The following is a 19,315-nucleotide window of genomic DNA, read 5'->3' as shown; positions in this document are numbered from 1 at the left end:
ACTTTTGCATCCCACTGTATTAGTATATTTTGTCATTAGTATAACATGAAATAAATTCTACATGTGTCGAGTCGTGTGCCAACATTTGCTGTGTAGTAGAACTGAGACATTAGTCATTATAAAAATTTATTTGAAATAATATTAAAATTCTCAAACAGAAGTACATTAAACATAAATATATAAAATATAAGAATTTACAGAGAGACAGGAATAAAAAGGACCAGCTGCTCTCCAGAGCAGGAACAAGGCTGAGGAGGAACTGCTCCATTGGAGACTGGTGTGGACTCTTCAGGGATACCAGGATGGCCAGCTCCACCGCCGATGGACCGTCCTGGGACCCGTCCCTCATCTGCCTCAGAGCCGTCCTCCCCTGTGGGCCTGTAAAACAGCTCAAAACACAAAGAAATGAGAAGGCTGCTACTAGATTTTAATTTAATGTAATATATAATTAAATATTTAATATAATTTATATCCTGTTAATTTCAACAGGATATAATCAGATTAGTTGTAGATATTTAGTAAAGGTGATCACAAGGCAATCCCACCGACTAAAAAGGTATCAGTGCTTGCTGTACATACCTGTGGGTGCAGCAGCAGGAGCTCAGGGACTGGGGAGCCAGGAGAAGCAACAGGGGATGCTCTGCTGTAGAATCAGTTGGCTCTATCAAAAACAATATTAAATGTTAACATGTTGAATATAATCAGAGAAAGTATATACAGTGGTCCCTCATTAATTGCAGCAGGGGTTCTCAGAATAACTAGCCCCTGGTCACGCACTTTATACACTGTTTTCCCCACACACATGAACATTGGTCACAGTTCTCACAAGTTGATTCTCAAAGTGCAAACCTTTGTAGATTGCAAAACGTAAAAGTATTATTATGCCGCGGTTTGTCTTCATCTGCCTGCCACTTTCGTGCGCTTTTTTCCCTCGCGGTGCAGGTGTCTATTTCCGAATGAGGCTCATAGTTATGGGTGTTTTTGTGCTGTTTTTTCTATTGGACGTGATGGTTATCAAAACCAAACATGATAAATTTGGCAAGCGCAGGAGACACGACACGAAGGAGATTTGTCAATCAGGCTGCAGAATGCAATGCTGTATGGTGCAATAAAAAGAAAAGAAAAAGAAAATCAGCAAAAAAGCGAAGCAGTGACGGATGAACAGCGGGACCACTGTGTGCTGTTTATTAATAAACAAAATATATTCCTATATGACAACATGCATAAAAGCAGAACGGTATTTGTACGTCAGTGGGAAAAAAGCAGTGGCTTGCTAGCTTTTGTGCGTGTCAAGTCAAACCGAGTAGGAGGTGGAGAGCCCTGAGGAAAAAAAGTAAACGTGACAGACTGGAGGGCGGAACTAATCTTGTGTCTGGGTTTCTGTCGGGAAGGAAAAAGAAGGCGAACTGGGGAGCAACAGGAAGTTGCCACTTTCGGGAAAAGCCCAGCATAATTCTTTCAATAAGTTGTTGCCAACATGAATATTGTGTGGAACTGAAGTATCTACAAAGCCAGGGAGGCAGCCGGTAAGGGAATGGTTGCTGACTATGGTAAAAGACTTTGAAGCGAGTTGCTAAAGAATCGCGGCTGCCGCTAGCTTACGTAGCATTAGCACTGTGCCGTGAGTTGGTCGCCTGTTTACGAGCGGCACCATTGTTTATTGTTGGTCTGCATATGGAAGACTGTTAATGCTTGCATATGGTTAAGAGAAGCTGGTTATAAATACTATTGTTATTGCTCAAGTTCTAATGCAGATTGATTATTTAATTTAGCACTTTAATAGAAAGCAGTATTTCTCAAGGTGTATGTACAATTGCTAGTGAATTACATAATTTGAGCATTTAAAAATACTCAAGTAAATATTGTACTACAAAGCTTGCGCACTGCATTGATGTGTTTAAAAAAGAAAATGTGTTTGGGATTGTTTACAATATTTGCAGATGTGTGATAACAAACATAATTTGTATTTTGGTTTTTTGGTTTGTATTTAAAGGTTTTTCACCTATGGCTGACTGTGGCCGAAAAGAAGATTAAAGAAAAGGAAAACAAAAGATCTGCCTGGTCATTGAGTGAAACCCAGTTAAACACCTGTGGTAGATGCATCAATCCCTTTCAAGCGGGGAAGCTGCACAAACTTAGAGAGCTTGACAGTGCGGCTTCCCCGGGTCAGTGAAAACTTTCAAAAGAGAAATGAATGAACTTACCAGGTTGCCCGATCTCTTCACATATCTTCCTCCAAGCTCGGTCCTTTATATTCCTGTCTCGGTACAGAAAGCAGCTGGTGTCATACAGCTCCGGGTTGTTTGCTACAGCGTTGATTAGCCTTTCCTCCATATTGAATGAAGGGCTTTGGCTGGATCTGCCCCTTTGACCTAGGTCACAGCCACGTCACCAGGCTCCTGATTGGTTGTCGCGGCGCGATTTGACGCTGGAGTTCAGATTTTTCCAACTCGAGCGGTAGACGCATAACGCGTGAGTTTTTGTGTTGCTACAAAATGCAACACAAAAACTCACGCGCGTGGTTTTATTCGCGAGTCAAACGCGCCAGACGCGCTACACTGACGCGCGTTTCGCGCGTTTTGGCGCAAATCTGCTTCCGAATTTTCGCGGGACCCGCAATCGCGTGTCATCGCGCTTTTCCATTGACTTTACATGTAAACCTGACGCTCTATTCGCGTCCATCGCGTTCGGTGTGAACACACCGTAAGAAGGCTGGGTACTCTGAACTGCCACTCGGCGCATAAGCGCAGATGACAGTCAGGACCCGTTCCCTAACCCAAAGGCGCAGGGAACAAACCTTCTCATCCACCGGGAAGAACCCCAACGTACCGGCAGCAAGCCGAGGGGATATTAGAATACCCACCCCAGCCCGCCGCCTCTCACCATGGGCAACTCCAGACTGAGACAGAGTCCAGCCCCTCTCCAGGAGACTGGTTCCAGAGCCCAAGCCATGCGTAGAGGCGAACCTGACTACATCTAGCCGGTACCTCTCAACCTCACGCACTAACTCAGGCTCCTTCCCCACCAGAGAGGTGACATTCCATGTCCCAATTGCCACTCTTGTTAGCTGGGTATCAGTCTGCCAGGGCCTCCGCTCCTGGCCGCCGCCCACAACACAATGCACCCAACCCCTACGGCGCCTCCTGCGGGTGGTGGGCCTGCAGGAGGATGGGCCCATGTCCCCTTTTCGGGCTAAGCCCGGCCGGGCCCCATGGACTAAGGCCCGGCCACCAGACGCTCGCCCTCGGGCACCCTCCCCGGGCCTGGCTCCAGGGTGGGGCCCCGGTAACCCTATCCCGGGCAGGGTAAACTGTTCCCTTGATGTTTTTCTCATAAGGGTCGTCTGAATCGCTCTTTGTCTGGTCTCTCACCCAGGACCAATTTGCCATGGGAGACCCTACCAGGGGGCAAAAGACCCCAGACAACATAGCCCCTGGGATCCCTGGAACACACAAACCCCTCCACCACGATAAGGTAGCGATTCATGGCATTATAAGAAAGTGAAATCAATTGGGAAGAACAGCAACTGGTAGGATGACAGCTTACAGTCCTGCGTAAAGATGAAAGTGACTTCGTACAGCCCCGATTTGCAGACGCTGTGTGCAGAGGTTCAGGAGCAGAAGTCCCATTGTAAACATACCACGGCAGACCCGACGATGTTTCCATGAACTTGCTTTTCAGCACCTCTTTATAGACCACATTTCACACACGGTTGCTATACGCATACAGCCGGCTGAAGCAGAAAGTTAGCAGCCATCCAGGTCTTTATGTCTTTAAGACATTCCTGCAGTTTAACTAATTGGTGTGTGTTATCTGGCTTCATGGACAGATAGAGCTGGGTGTCATCTGCATAGCAGTGAAAATGTATACTATGTCTTCTAATGATACTGCCTAGGGGAAGCATGTATAATGTAAACAGAATTGGTCCTAGCACTGAACCCTGTGGAACTCCATAGTTGACCTTAGTGTGTGAAGAGGACTCTCCATTTACATGCACATATTAGATAGATATGATACAAACCACTGCAGCGCAGCACCTGTAATACCTACAGTGTGCTCTAATTGCGCTAATAGAATATTATGGTCAACAGTATTGAAAGCTGCAGTGAGGTCTAGCAGGACAAGCACAGAAATGAGTCTACTGTCAGAGGCCATAAGAAGATCATTTGTAACCTTCACTAAAGCTGTTTCTGTGCTGTGATGAGCTCTGAAACCTGAATGAAACTCTTCAATCAGAATCAGAATACTTTATTGATCCCTGGGGGAAATTATTTTTTGTTACAGTGCTCCATTTTAAACCAACATTAAGACAAGACAGACAATACGCTAACTAAGAATAGTACAATATATACATATATATACATACATACATACATAAGTCACTTATAAATAAATAGTTGGAAAAGAAACATGTGTAGCTGTAGCAGCAAACAGTGTGTTAAGTGGATGCGTTGTACAGGGAGATGGCCACAGGCAGGAATGATTTCCTGTGTCGTTCAGTGGTGCTTTTCGGTAATCTCAGTCTCTCACTGAACGAGCTCCTGTGACTGACCAACATGTCATGGAGTGGGTGGGAGGTGTTATCCAACATTGTCTTTATCTTGGACAGCATCCGCCTCTCCGACACCACCTTGAGGGAGTCCAGCTCCATCCCCACAACATTGCTGGCCTTACGGATCAGTTTATTAAGTCTGTTGGCATCTGCGACCCTCAGCCTGCTCCCCCAGCATGCAACAGCATAGAGGATCGCACTGGCCACAACAGACTCATAGAAAATCCTCAGCATTTTCTGGCAGATGTTGAAGGACCTCAGTCGCCTCAAAAAATAGAGACGACTCTGGCCCTTCCTGTAAAGTGCTGTGGTGTTTTTAGCCCAGTCCAGTTTATTGTCAATGTGTACTCCAAGGTATTTATAGTCCTCCACAATGTCAACACTGACCCCCTGGATTGAAACAGGGGTCAAGTGTTTCCTGGTCTTCCTGAAGTCCACGATCAGTTCCTTGGTCTTTGCCACGTTGAGCTGCAGATGATTCTGCTCACACCACGTGACAAAGGAGTCGACCACAGCCCGGTACTCTGTCTCATCATCCCTGCTGATGCATCCAACCACCGCAGAGTCATCAGAAAACTTCTGAAGATGGCAGGTCTCTGTGCAGTGGCTGAAGTCTGTGGTGTAGAGGGTGAAGAGGAAGGGGGAGAGGACAGTCCCCTGTGGTGCCCCTGTGTTGCTAATCACCTTGTCAGACACACACTGTGGGAGACGTACATATTGTGGTCTTCCTGTCAGGTAATCAACAATCCAGGACACCAGAGAAGCATCCACCTGCATCGCTGCTAACTTATCACCCAGGAGGGTCGGCCTGATGGTGTTGAAAGCACTGGAAAAGTCAAAAAACATGACCCTCACAGTGCTCGCCGGCTGGTCCAGATGGGTGTAGACACGATTGAGCAGGTAGATGATGGCGTCCTCTGTCAAATAAGCCATTCCTCTGCAGATGATCTGTTAGCTGTTTGACAACTACTCTTTCAAGGATTTTTGATATGAAAGGAAGGTTGGAGATTGGCCTATAATTAGCTAAGACAGCTGGGGCTAGAGATGGGTTTTTAAGTAAAGGTTTAACTACAGCCAGCTTGAAGGCCTGTGGTACATAGCCGATTATTAGAGATAGGTTGATTAGATTTAAGACTGAAGCATTAATTAATGGCAGGACTTCCTTGAGCAGTTTTGTAAGAATGGGGTCTAAAAGACATGTTGATGATTTGGAGGAATTAATTATTGAAGTTAACTCAGAAAGATCAATTGGAGAAAAGTTGTAGCTGTAGATAATATTACATCTGTGAGATGATTATTGGTAATTTTTTCTCTAATGATTAAAAATTTGTGAAGACGTTCATGGGTTAGGGTACCCAAGTGATCCAGGGTATTGAGTAGGAATCAAACTGTGACACCTCATTCAAGTAGGATCTAGCCCCATAGTTTACAAGAGCTATGGGGCTAGACCATCCACTGTGTGAGTCTTCTATCACTCCAATTTTCAACATTTCAGCCAATTTCTTCTGAACAATTTGTCTTTTGTCTCAGGTAGGCAATCCCACCAGGATGGGTTTCAAAATGGTGCTCTACTGAGCTTTATGAGAATGGTGTGGCTGAGCAGAGGGGAGAGCACACCTGCAAAACACTGTTGCAGTGCAGCAACATCTGCTTTCTGGGCCTATGTGAGATGTTAAACACAATGGAGGGAGGATGAAATGGTGGAATTTGGCACCTCTGACCCCAACTCTTCTCTCTTCTATACAAGGCTCACCAGAGAACCGGTTTCAGTCTCTCTCCGTGCTTTTAGGAGGTTGGGGTGATCATGTCTACCTCCTAAAAGCATGGACAGAGATTTGACTTGATGAGTGAGTTTGGTGTGAAAGATCTTAACTGGCTGCTTAACTTGATAGAAAACCTTGAATGAATCAGAGCAGGGTCTGTGAGCCTTCTTGTCCAACATCAGTGTTTGACCTCACAAACATGCTTCTGGAACAATGGTCAAAAATTCCCAGAAACACACTCCTAAACATTGTGGAAAGCCTTCCCAGAAGAGTTGAAGCTGTTATAGCTGCAAAGGGTGGGCTGACATCATATTAAACCCTATGGATTGATTCGGATGTCAGATACATATGCGTGAGAAGCAAGCATGAAAATACTTTTGGCAGTGCCTTCCTTTACAAGGTAAAAGAAACTGTTAGTGAGTTTGTTCTGTTTTGGGGGGGGGGGGGGGGAATTTATTTTGTATTCAGTTGCAACATGAGAATGAATAAAAATAGTTATTAATTTATCTTGATGAGCTTGTTTCCTTAAAGGTTCAAAGCCAATATGGCAATTAAATTAAAGGCCAACTGAGTGGGGTGCTTGTGGCAAAAAGCCAAAAGGGCTGCCTATAGATGTCCACCCCAAGGTCATTTATTGCATGCTTTCCCCATGATATTTCTCCCATCTTTCCTGCCCTATCACAATAAAAGCTAAAAACAACAAAAAAACAATATATTTTTTAAAAAAAATCACCCAAGGCTGCGTCTGTTGTACTGTTCTGGTTTGTGGCCTATACTGTTGAGTCTGCGCTTCCACAGACCCTGCTAGTTTAGAGACTTATTCCTCATGAAGAACAAAAACAAGACAGAACATCTTCAACATTCCCAAAATCATATGCCACTACAATCCAACTATATACAGACATAGGCATTCAAACACATCAGTTGAGTTTATTGTTTGTCCATGTGGCTTTCAGCTATCTTCAAAGCTGTAGCTTGGTCAACACTCCTCTTTATGACCCCTATCAACCCCCCAAATCTTCTCACTGCAGGCATCCTGTGGGGGTTAGTGTCAACTGGTGAATCATCTGCAGTTACAACTCTTCTCCTTTCCTGTTGTCACTTTAGGTGTTGGTGGGATCGTTGAGTATTTGGTCACATTCTGTCTTCCCTCAGTAATTGTCATTTGGTATGAAGAGTCAAATGGACAGTCTACTGCTCGCTGAATTTCATCACTTGCACACGTGGCATTCATCAGACACGTCAGGCACTTAATTCTGTTCAAACAAGGGCAAAAAGAATAGGTGGCGTTGCACAGATGCCATGGTAAATCCCCAAATTGGACTGACCCATTGCCTGTCATACACATGGGTAACTGGCCTGCTTCCAGTTTGTTAAGCAGCATAATGTCCTGCAGCAGGTCAGATACTTGGGGTCAGGCTAGCACGTCTGTCGTACCAGAGCAGTTCACCTTCCCGGCTACTGGCGAATCAACCTTTCCATTCAGGTTCAGGGGAGTTGAAAAGTTGGCAGTGTTCCAAGTAGGGATGGGTATTGTTTAGGTTTTATCCGATACCGGTGCCAAATCGGTACTTTTGAAACGGTGCCGGTGCTCAAACGGTGCTCAAACCGGTGCTTAAAGAATGGAGAACACAAAATTGGTCCAAAAACCTCTCATGTTCAGCTGGTTTTTGTAAAAAGATAACAATGTTAGCCTCTTCTGCAGCTATAGGGGATTTATGGCATAACTCTTGGCTGGAAGCAGTGCTTAAACAATGGAAAAAACACAACCTTTGTCCTAAACCTCTCATGTTTAACTGTTTTCCACTTTTTCTTTGGTCATTTTAGCCTTTTTGGCCAGGGTGAAGGGAGTATCTGCCATCAAACAAGAAGACAGCCGCATGTAGCTATGATGATGTTTGCTAGTTCACCTTACATGCATTAATGTAATAACGTTGTTACATCCTGGGAGGCTGTGGGAGTGTGTGGGCGTGGTGTTGTCTTCTCTCTCTCCTCCTCCTTCGTTCTGGCCCCTCCCCTTGTCTCTCTCTGCCCCTGCCCTCTCCTTTAGGTCACACCTGCTGCTCATCTGCTCTCGTTACAACCAATTACCCTCAGGGGTGATATAAGCTGGAGAAGAGCAGTGTGGAAGAGGAAGGAGAGGTTTCTGGTGGTTTTCCCTCTGTGCTGGTCAGAGTGGGCTACTGACTTAGGTGTGGAACAGCCTGCTGCGTGTGACCAGCCTTCTGGTGTGTGGCTCTGGTGTGTGAGTAGTGCTTAACTGAGCAGTGATTGCCCATGAGTGATGGCGGCCTTCATTAGTTTGTGTGGCCTGCCTGGATATTGTTTGTTAGCAGCGTTGCTGTCTCTTTCTGTTGAAGCCTTATTGTTGCTTTCTTTGTTGAGTGGTCATTACCACTTTGGGTTGACCTCCCTGATTTCTTATTAAAAAGCAGCGGTGCTGTCTCCTTTTGTTGTTGCCATTTGTAATTATTGAGGTGTTTGCCTACAATAAAGATCTCTTTTATATTAAATACCTCTGCCTGGCGTTCTTTTCATTCCACCTGGATCTAACTGTTACTGTCCCCCACCCTCATCGCCTAGCATTTAAGAGGGGACGTAACAAAGTGGGGGCTCGTCCGGGATCGGAATGAAAGGAATTGGGTTGATTACAAGTGAGTACAGGTGTTTGTGTGTTGTGTGAAGGTCATTTGGCAACTGCTGCTCTCCCCGGCTAGCACAGGGGAGTGTCTAGCTGAGCATTTGCTCTTCCTTCGGACACTCGTTTTTTTGTTTTGCCTTTTTTATTTTCGGAGCAAACCCGGGTGGGGATTAATTCTCTGTTGGGGGTAGGCTTGTCGGTGCCTTTTGGCACTTGATGATTCGCCTTTAAAGTGGCCTCGAGCCTGGTACGCTCCAGAAGGTAGGACAGGCTAGATTCTGAGCAGGCAGGACTGGGGGGAGTGTGGGCTTTTCAATTAATGGTTGACTTTTTGACACAACACATTTCTCTTTCGCCTGTGTGTAGTTCTGTAGTGAAGGCGTTGTGTGTGTGTGTGTGTGTGTGTGTGTGTGTGTGTGTGTGGCCTTTTAGTGGTTTGCTTGTGTTTTGGCAGGCCATTTTGGGTTTTCATGGCCACTTTTGATATTGCTGGGTTTACAGCAGAGCCGTCGCTTGCCCTGCTAGATGTTTGTAGGAAGAGGGATCTGCATGAGCTGGCTACACATTACGGGATCAGTGTCTCCACTGGTCTACGCAAAGCCGAGCTGAAAGCCACTCTGGTGTCCGGGTTGTTGGAGAAGAGGGTGGTTGTAATGCAAGAACCTCCGAGCACACCCGGTCCGGCTGGACCAAGTGCGGCGCCTCCCGTTCGAGGCCAGGTTGTAGAACCAGCAGTGTCCACACCTATGGACCAGGGGTTGCCCGAGGGGGGGCCTATGACGCTGCCCCGTTTTGATCCACTCTCCATCCAGTCATCAGAGGGTTCTAAGCAGGATGCTAGGCTCAAAGTCCGTCTAGCTCGCCTCCAGCTGGAGAAGGAGCAGAGCGAGAGAGAGTTCCAGCTGAAGAGGGAGATAGAGCTTAGGCGTTTGGACGCAGAACTGGCTAGGGCTAGAGAGGTTGAGCTGATGAAAGTGGAGGCGGAGACGAAGGTCAAGCTGCGACAGCTGGAACTCCAGCAGGCCTCCACCCCTCCTGTGGTGGCTTCGCTGTCACATACAGACGTTCAGTTTGATGTAGGAAGGAATAGTCGTCTGGTCCCTGCATTTCGTGACACTGAGGTGGAGATTTATTTTGAATCGTTTGAGCAGATAGCGACAGCCTTGCGTTGGCCGCGGGATGTGTGGGCCATCCTGCTACAGTGCAAGCTGGTGGGCAAGGCGCAGGAAGTTTGTTCCTCGTTGTCCACTGAATGCAGCTTGGACTACGACAAACTGAAAAGTGCAATCCTGTTAGCCTATGAACTAGTTCCCGAGGCTTACAGGCAGCGATTTCGGGGGCTGAAAAAGGTGCAGGGTCAATCCTTCCTGGATTTCGCAAGAGAAAAGAGTATCCTCTTTGATCGGTGGTGTATGGCCTGTAAAGCTGCAGACCTAGCTTCGGTACGGGAATTGATTCTCATTGAGGAGTTCAAAAATTGCGTCACCGAGCGGATGGCGGTATATCTGAATGAGCAGAAGGTCTCTACATTGCAGCAGACCGCGACCCTGGCTGACGAGTTCGCACTCGTCCATAAAACCAGTGTTGTTAAGCATGAGCGACGCGACATACTAGCAAAGGCTAGTGGTGAGCAAGACACAAGGAGAGAGGTGCCTGTGCCTCGTCCCAGGTCAGACCGGAAATGTTTCTATTGTTTTAAATCCGGCCATTTAATAGCGGATTGCGAGGCCTACAGGCAAAGACAGCCAGTTTCAACACCACGTAAACCAAAAGGGATAGGGCTGATTAAAAACGCTTCTTCTGGTAGTAGACCACTTAGCACTGAAACGCCTGACGAATGTTTTAAACCCTTCATTCATTCAAGGAGCGGTGTCACTCTCTGGTAAGCCTGGAGATGGGCGTAATGTGACCATTCTACGTGACACAGGTGGTTCACAGTCCCTCATACTGGCTAGCGCCCTTGCCTTTGATGAAAAGACCGCCAGCGGCACTGATGTTATTGTTAGAGGCGTTGGAATGACTTATGTGCCAGCCCCCCTCCATTGAATTTGGGTGCAGAGTGACCTGATAAGCGGTGTTTTTCCTGTAGCTGTGTGTCCTTGTTTCCCGATTGATGGTGTAGACTTCATAATGGGCAATGACATTGCAGGCGGGAAGGTTTATCCTACCCCAGAGGTCATAACGACCCCTGACCCAAGCCCCTTGCCAGATGCTTTAAACCGGCAGCACCCGGATGTATTTCCTGTAGGTGTTCTTACCCGGTCACAGGCCCATCGGCGGGGAGAAGTGGTTGACTTGTCAGGGTCAGTGGTCGGCTCTATGCTGGAGATGGATGTGATGCCCTCGGAGGAGGAGGTGGGTCCTGATGCCAAGGAACTGGCTCAAGAAGTGGCTGAGCCTGCTCCTGAACTCGCAGCCCCCCCTCTCCTCACACGGGAGGCCCTTATTATCGCTCAGAAAGAAGACCCGTCGTTAACCAAATGTTTTGCTGCCGTAGATGAGAGTGATCATCCGACAGGAGACAGGAAGCAGACGTTTGTTGTTTTTGATGGATTGCTAATGCGCAGGTGGACTTCAAAGCCAGGGGAGGACTGGAGTGTAGTCCAACAGATAGTGGTCCCGGCTAGTTTACGTCAGCACGTGCTACAGTTAGCCCATGACCATTCATGGTCAGGACATTTGGGGATAACTAAAACATATGACCGTATTCTGCAGCACTTCTTCTGGCCGGCAATGAAGACAGATGTTGCGAAGTACTGTAATACTTGTCATACGTGTCAACTGGTGGGCAAACCAAATCAAACTGTGCCCCCCGCCCCACTATGTCCAATACCAGCTGTTGGTGAGCCATTCGAGCATGTTTTGGTCGATTGTGTTGGTCCGTTGCCAAGAACACGAGCAGGCAATCAGTTTTTGTTGACCATAATGTGTTTGTCCACGCGGTTCCCCGAAGCAATTCCTCTGCGGAGGGTCACCACTGCAAACATTACTAAGGCGCGAATCAAATTTTTCACCACCTTTGGTCTTCCAAAAACAGTGCAAACAGACCAGGGAACTAACTTCTTATCTCGAGCATTCAAACAGACTTTAGCTTCCCTGGGCGTCTCTCATTCTGTGTCTAGTGCTTATCACCCAGAGTCGCAGGGTGCACTTGAGCGTTGGCACCAAACACTTAAGGCTATGCTAAAAAAGTACTGCCATGACACGGGCAGAAGCTGGGATGAGGGTGTCCCCTTTGTACTGTTCGCAATACGCAATGTTAAGCAGGAGTCCTTAGGGTTCAGCCCAGCTACACTTGTGTTTGGCCGCGAGGTGCGGGGTCCGCTAAAGGTGTTGAAAGAGAGGTTCCTTAGTGGGGGTGCTCCAAAAACTAACGTGGCAGATTTTGTAAAGACATGTAAGGATCGTTGGCAACGTGCTACCTCATTAGCTAAAGAGGCCCTGTGTACTGCCCAGGCGTGCATGAAGACGTGGCATGACAGAAAGGCTGTGAAAAGGCATTTTCAGGCTGGGGACAAGGTTTTAGTGTTGCTACCGGTGCCTGGTTCTGCTCTTACGGCCCGTTTCGCGGGACCGTACGTCATAGTGAGGAAAGTGTCTGAGACAGATTATGTTCTCAGTACCCCAGAGCGCAGGAGGAAAACACGCCTGTGCCACATCAACATGTTAAAACCCTACCATGATAGGGAAACCCATGAGACTGTTGCCAGTGCGGCAACCTCCAGCTCTGTCTCCGCCACCGTGCTGAGTGTAGAGGCCAGTGCTGACGACGATCTGCATATTGTTACGACCCGTCTAGGGCCAGGCCATAACATGAGCGAGGCACTCGCTTCCCCCCCAAGACCCAAGCAGTCACACGAAACCAATCCGTTAGATATGAGGTGATTTATTTACAATGTGAATAAAGAGAACCAAAACGGGAGTGTCAACACTTCAGGGTGAGCCAAGGCCAAAACAATAAACAAAACAAACCTACACAAATCCCGCACCCCTGACCTTACCAAAACAAAGTCAAAAATAAAGACAGAGTCTGACCTCCTTAACTAACTCAAAACAGGAGAAAACGGGTGATCAAAAGAAATGGCAGCTCACCCCTACCCACTCCACTTCCACAACTTTCAAGCGTATACTGCAGCCAGCGGCTACCACAGGACTACTGCTGGGTGATGAGGAGAAACGCGAGGGCCTCTCCCGCTGTAGCACTCCAGCCTCCTTTTAATGGGCGGGTCCTCCAGCTGGATCCAATCACGCCGGGGCAGTATATCCACGCACCAATCGGAACAGGGCCCTGGCACAGCTAAATTAACATAGAAAAAACACAACACCTGCACAAACAAACACATGGACATACAAGTTCGTAACAATATACTTTCTGAGGGACAACAGTGTGGACGGTTGGCGAATTCAGCTTACTTAGCTGAAGTAACGGCCCACCTGTCTCATCTGTCCCCTTCACAATGCGAAGATGTGCTTAATCTACTGCACTCCTACCCCTCTCTCTTTGGTGATGTGCCCTCGCGTACTAATGTTTGTGAACATGATATCGATGTTGGGGACGCAACCCCAATCAAACAGCACGCGTACCGCTGCCCTATGGGAAAGCGCGAGGTGATGAGGAAGGAGGTCAGTTATCTAGCGGAGAATGGTTTGGCGAAACCGAGTCACAGCCCTTGGAGCTCTCCATGTTTACTTACGCCCAAGTCTGATGGCACCCCACGTTTCTGCACCGACTACCGTAGGGTAAATGCAGTGACTGTCGCCGATTCTTTTCCACTTCCTCGTATGGAGGACTGCATTGACAACATAGGTCCTGCCACATTTATTTCCAAACTGGACCTTCTTAAAGGATATTGGCAGGTGCCTTTGACCCCCAGAGCCTCTGACATTTCTGCATTTGTCACACCCGACCATTTCATGCAGTACACCGTGATGGCGTTTGGCATGAAAAACGCTCCGGCCACATTTCAGCGGTTGATGCAGCTGGTTGTAGGAGACGTGCCTCAATGTAATGTGTACTTGGATGATGTGGTGATATACACAGCCACGTGGGAAGAGCATGTGGCCATCCTACGATCAGTATTTCAGCGACTGGCTGACGCCTCGTTGACTCTAAATCTCGCTAAGTGCGAGTTCGCCAAAGCGACAGTCATGTACCTGGGGAAACAGGTGGGTTTCGGGCGGGTACGCCCAGTGGAGGCAAAAGTCGAGGCTATCCTCAGCTACCCGGCCCCAGCCACTAGGCGGGAGTTAAAACGGTTCCTGGGCATGACTGGATACTACCGCTGTTTTTGCAAGAACTTTGCGGTAGTTGTGGCCCCTTTGACAAGGCTATGTAGCCCCAAAGTCCCTTTTGAGTGGTCAGGGGAATGCCAGCACGCATTCGAGTCTGCAAAATCCCTCCTTTGCAGCGCCCCAGTTCTGGCTGCCCCTAACTTCTCTCAGCCTTTCAAGCTGGAAGTCGACGCCAGTACCACCGGAGCTGGTGCGGTGCTGTTACAAGACGACGCAGAGGGTGTGTGTCACCCAGTCTGCTACTACTCTGTAAAGTACAAGCGCCATCAGCTAAACTATTCCACCATAGAGAAAGAGGCTCTAGCGATGCTGATGGCCTTGCAGCACTTCACTGTGTATGTGGGCTCTAGCTCCTTTCCGGTAACGGTGTATACAGATCACAACCCCCTCACTTTCCTCCAGCGCATGTACAACCACAACCAACGACTAATGCGCTGGGCTTTGCTGGTGCAGGATTATGATCTGGTTATCCAGCACAAGAAAGGGACTGAAAATCTGGTGGCTGATGCACTCTCACGCAGTGCATAGTGATGAGTTTCTTCTGTGTTTTGTATAGTGTGGATTTAGGGTGGGGGGAATGTTACATCCTGGGAGGCTGTGGGAGTGTGTGGGCGTGGTGTTGTCTTCTCTCTCTCCTCCTCCTTCGTTCTGGCCCCTCCCCTTGTCTCTCTCTGCCCCTGCCCTCTCCTTTAGGTCACACCTGCTGCTCATCTGCTCTCGTTACAACCAATTACCCTCAGGGGTGATATAAGCTGGAGAAGAGCAGTGTGGAAGAGGAAGGAGAGGTTTCTGGTGGTTTTCCCTCTGTGCTGGTCAGAGTGGGCTACTGACTTAGGTGTGGAACAGCCTGCTGCGTGTGACCAGCCTTCTGGTGTGTGGCTCTGGTGTGTGAGTAGTGCTTAACTGAGCAGTGATTGCCCATGAGTGATGGCGGCCTTCATTAGTTTGTGTGGCCTGCCTGGATATTGTTTGTTAGCAGCGTTGCTGTCTCTTTCTGTTGAAGCCTTATTGTTGCTTTCTTTGTTGAGTGGTCATTACCACTTTGGGTTGACCTCCCTGATTTCTTATTAAAAAGCAGCGGTGCTGTCTCCTTTTGTTGTTGCCATTTGTAATTATTGAGGTGTTTGCCTACAATAAAGATCTCTTTTATATTAAATACCTCTGCCTGGCGTTCTTTTCATTCCACCTGGATCTAACTGTTACTGTCCCCCACCCTCATCGCCTAGCATTTAAGAGGGGACGTAACAAACGTGGTTAGCCTACTCAACGTAAATTACACACGAACAACATTAAGCAACTCACGCAGAGAAGAACGGCTGCTGCTGCATCATCATCCTCATCATTTCTGCTACACTGGCAGGGCTAGGGGCCAGGACTCTCCTCTTCGTGTTTTTGGGGGATGTTGCATAACAGGCAACCCACCCGCAGTAGATGTGCACAGTGTGAGGTCTCGCAGCAAGCTATCAAATACGGCGCATTTCTGGGCTTTAAAAAAAACACGCTATGCGTCTCCAGGTGTTTCATCGGATTTGAGGTGTTACCTCCTTTGACAGTATCACAGTATCAGCTTAAAGCACTTGTTGCAGGCTGCTGAGTTTGCATATTTTGCTGTGAAGTACAGCCAGACTTTTGACCGCTTCGCCTTAGGCTTTTTAAATCTGTAGCTCTGCTCTAAAAGAACGTACGTACCTGGACCCGCCTACTATCCTCAGAAACGTAAAATGATTGGCTAGAAGTGTATCACAGCTCAGGAAAAAAAAGCACCGAAATAAAGCACCAAAATGTGCGCTGCTTTTCGGTCTGGTTACTACCGTTTATGTCAGAACCGGTGCCATCATGGCACCGGACACCGGTACCCATCCCTAGTTCCAAGTATGTTTTACTCCTGGGTGCGTTGCTCAGGCAAGCAAACAAACTGTCTCGCTCTCTGTGGCTATATGGCCACAGCCCAGAAGAATGTGTAGACAGTGGTATGTGTGCACAAACATAACAATTGGTCTCATTATTTATGTGAGCAGTTGTGTTCATAAACTGCCACCAGTAATTGGTTGAAATCCCATGCAGGTACTGGGTGTGGTTTACTATGTCCCAGTGCGCTCCTGTCAACCCACTCAGGGTCAACAGGCTCAAGAAGGTGCACAGCACATTCCTAGACATTCTAAATTGGGTTCTGGATCTGTTGGTTTCTTCACCAGGATTGAGACGAGAGGCCCTAGAGACTTTCTCCCCCCTTTGTACTCCGGTCTTTTCACCATTACCCAGACTCGACCAGGAAGCACCTTCTTGCAGTGCTCTTGATGTATCCAGGTGTATCTCTCAGCAATCTTCACTGCTGTGGGCGTCGTCAGCAGCACCTGATAGGGACCTTCCCACCGTGGACTGGACCAGCACTTCCTTTTTATGGCCTTTATCAGTACCCAGACTCTCCAGACTTCAGACTCTACTCCTGTGGAGAAACAGAATCATCTGGCAGATCATTTGTTCTCATGACTTCTTTACTTTTTAACATTTTAAGCATCAAATCTGCTAATGTGTTCTCCTCTTGTGACTGTTTGAGGCTGTGGACAGGTGTCTTTTATACAGATGATGAGTTCAAACAGGTGCCATTCATACAGGTAACGAGTGGGGGACAGAAAAGCTTCTTACAGAAGACGTTACAGGTCTGTGAGAGCCAGAGATTTTCCTTGTTTGAGGTGACCAAATACTTATTTTCCACCCTAATTTACGAATAAATTCTTTACAAATCCTACCATGTGAATTCATGGATTTTTTTTCACATTCTGTCTCTCACAGTTGAAGTGTACCTCTGGTGCAAATTACTGACCTCTGTCATCATTTTAAGTGGGGGAACTTGCACAATCGGTGGCTGACTAGATACTTTTTTGCCCCACTGTACATCTTAACTAATTCTATACAGCCTAACCATGTCCTGCCTTTCTCTTCCATTGTTTTCCTAAGTCTTAGAACTAATGGGACAGTAAAGCTATCTACCAACCCTGCACTTTGTGGGTGATATGAACAATGGTGTTTTAGTGTTATCCCTAGATGCTGTGCCATTAACCCAATCAGTTCATTTACAAAGTGTGGGCCATTATCACTATAAATGGTCTCTGGAATCCCGTGTTCCGGGATGATATTCGTACATATTGCTTTGGCAACCGAAATAGCATCTGCTTTCCTAGTTGGGACAATTTCTACCCACTTTGAAAAAGGGCACACTATCACTAGACAGTACTTATAGTTATTACAGTTGGACAGCTCTATAAAGTCCATGTGAATAACTTGAAATGGGTGAATGGGTCTGGGGAATTTCCCTCTCTTAGGTCTCAAATTACCCTGAGAATTGTGCTTGCAACATTTAAAGCATTAAGTCCTAGAGTATGAAAATGTTGCTCTACTGCTGCCATCATCCCCCCTGTTGAGACATGGCACGGTCCATGGCTCAAAATCACAGCAGTCTTATAAATTCTCAGGCAGTATTATCACATAGATAATAAACATCATCTTGCAAGCTTGCACTTTTTGTGAACCACAACTGTTTTTCCTGCCGTATGTGGGCCTGCATGTCTGCCAATACATCTCGTGTAATAAGAATGTCTGCTGGTGCTGCACTGCTAAAATGTGAACACCATGTGCTCCTAAAGCTGTCTCTTTTGCAATCTTATCTGCTAAGGCATTCCCTAATGTGACTGGATCTTTCCCTGGGGTATGTGCTGCACATTTACAAACAGCAATTCTACTGGGCATTAATACTGCGTCCAGCAGATTTTGCAGGAGTTTGGCGTGTTCTACAGGTTTCCCTGTCGAGGTTGTCATACCTCGTCTTGCCCACTGTTCTGCAAAGAAATGTAATGTAGCAAATGCATATTGGCTATCAGTGTATATTGTCACATTTTGTTTCTCTGCAGCTTTACACGCTTTCGTTAAAGTTGCTATCTCTGCTGCTTGAGCAGATATGAAACATGCTAACTGTCCTGCACAGATAGCTTTCTCACTATCTACTACAGCAAAACCTGTTTTAGCCTGTCCCTCTGCTGTTTTAAAGCTCAAACCATCAACAAACCAAACCTTTCCCTCACCAAGTGGCACATCTTTTATATCATCCCTTGGCTTACACTCCGTCTCCACGTGCTCTCTATACTCATGAGGAGTGCCCTCTTCCTTCGTTGGCAAAAGGGTTGACGGATTCAGAGTTGTGCACCGCGTTATGGTTATGTGTGGTTGTGAGAGTAACAGTGACATTAAAAACAAGTATCTTGCGGGTGACAGAAACGTCATTTTAGTCTGCAGTAGTAAAACGTCTACCTCGTGTGGAACTAGCAGTGTCAAAGGGTGAAATAAAACTATTTCCCGGAACATTGTACAGCCTGAGCCGCTGCACATACTGATCTCACACACGGAGGCAAAGCACAAGCAACTAGATCTAATCTTTTAGAATAGTAAGTTACTGCTGTTAGTTATTCCACTGTCACCTGGCATTCGTGCTCTTCACAGAACCACAAGTCCATCGCTGAACTTCTTCCTGCCCGTCGGATGGAGCTTGGCACGCTCCCTTCAACCTTAAGGTTCTCATGTTCCAATGCCGCGGACGATTTAAGGCAGAGCACGTCGTACACCTTAGTTCTCTTCCTCAACGTCGAAACTCTTTCACTTCATTTAAGATTTTGCTGTTCAAAATCTCCTCATGACAATCTTCTGGAAGCCCAGTAGCACAGGTCTCTGTGGGATGTCTGCTGTGCTGAAGATGATCTCTGATCCTCCTGAAGCCTGGCGTCTTGTGGACGATCCCCTCAGTCACTCCTTCTCGTCATGGCACCTCATGACACCTGCAAATCAAAAATTGACTCTCCTCTCGCCACACGGCTCTCGCCATGTATCAACTGCCACACAATGAGACATGTACAAGAATGTTGCACATTCTCCCTAAAAAAATATTCTCCAGGCTCCAGGGTCCCTCTTGGAGTAGCTCCACTCCAAACCTGTAACCCTGTGTCAAAACATTAGTCAGTGGTTAAATGTTAAGCTTATTTAAGTCCCAGGTCCACCCGGAGCCTGTATCCTAGAACA

General features: G+C 47.1%; 1 protein-coding gene across 7 annotated transcripts in view; it reads left to right on the top strand.

Moving 5' to 3' along the window:
• The window catches only part of LOC308411211 (mitochondrial adenyl nucleotide antiporter SLC25A23-like), a 60,566-nt gene that overhangs the window by 24,516 nt on the left and 16,735 nt on the right, over positions 1-19,315 (top strand). Inside the window, exons 1-2 of one of the 7 annotated variants that reach the window (XM_080905033.1) lie at positions 1,295-1,526; positions 1,994-2,165. The exons of 4 other annotated variants lie outside the window; for them this stretch is intronic. The gene's annotated coding sequence lies outside the window, so the exon portion shown is untranslated. Of the gene's footprint in view, positions 1-1,294; positions 2,166-19,315 lie in introns of those variants that run through there. 2 more of the 7 variants (XM_080905034.1, XM_080905032.1) reach the window with 2 other exon arrangements.

Source organism: Rhamphochromis sp. 'chilingali' (assembly GCF_963969265.1).
Source record: "Rhamphochromis sp. 'chilingali' genome assembly, chromosome: 15".
Classification (NCBI taxonomy): domain Eukaryota; kingdom Metazoa; phylum Chordata; class Actinopteri; order Cichliformes; family Cichlidae; genus Rhamphochromis; species Rhamphochromis sp. 'chilingali'.
This window is presented reverse-complemented; position numbering and strand designations above follow the sequence as displayed.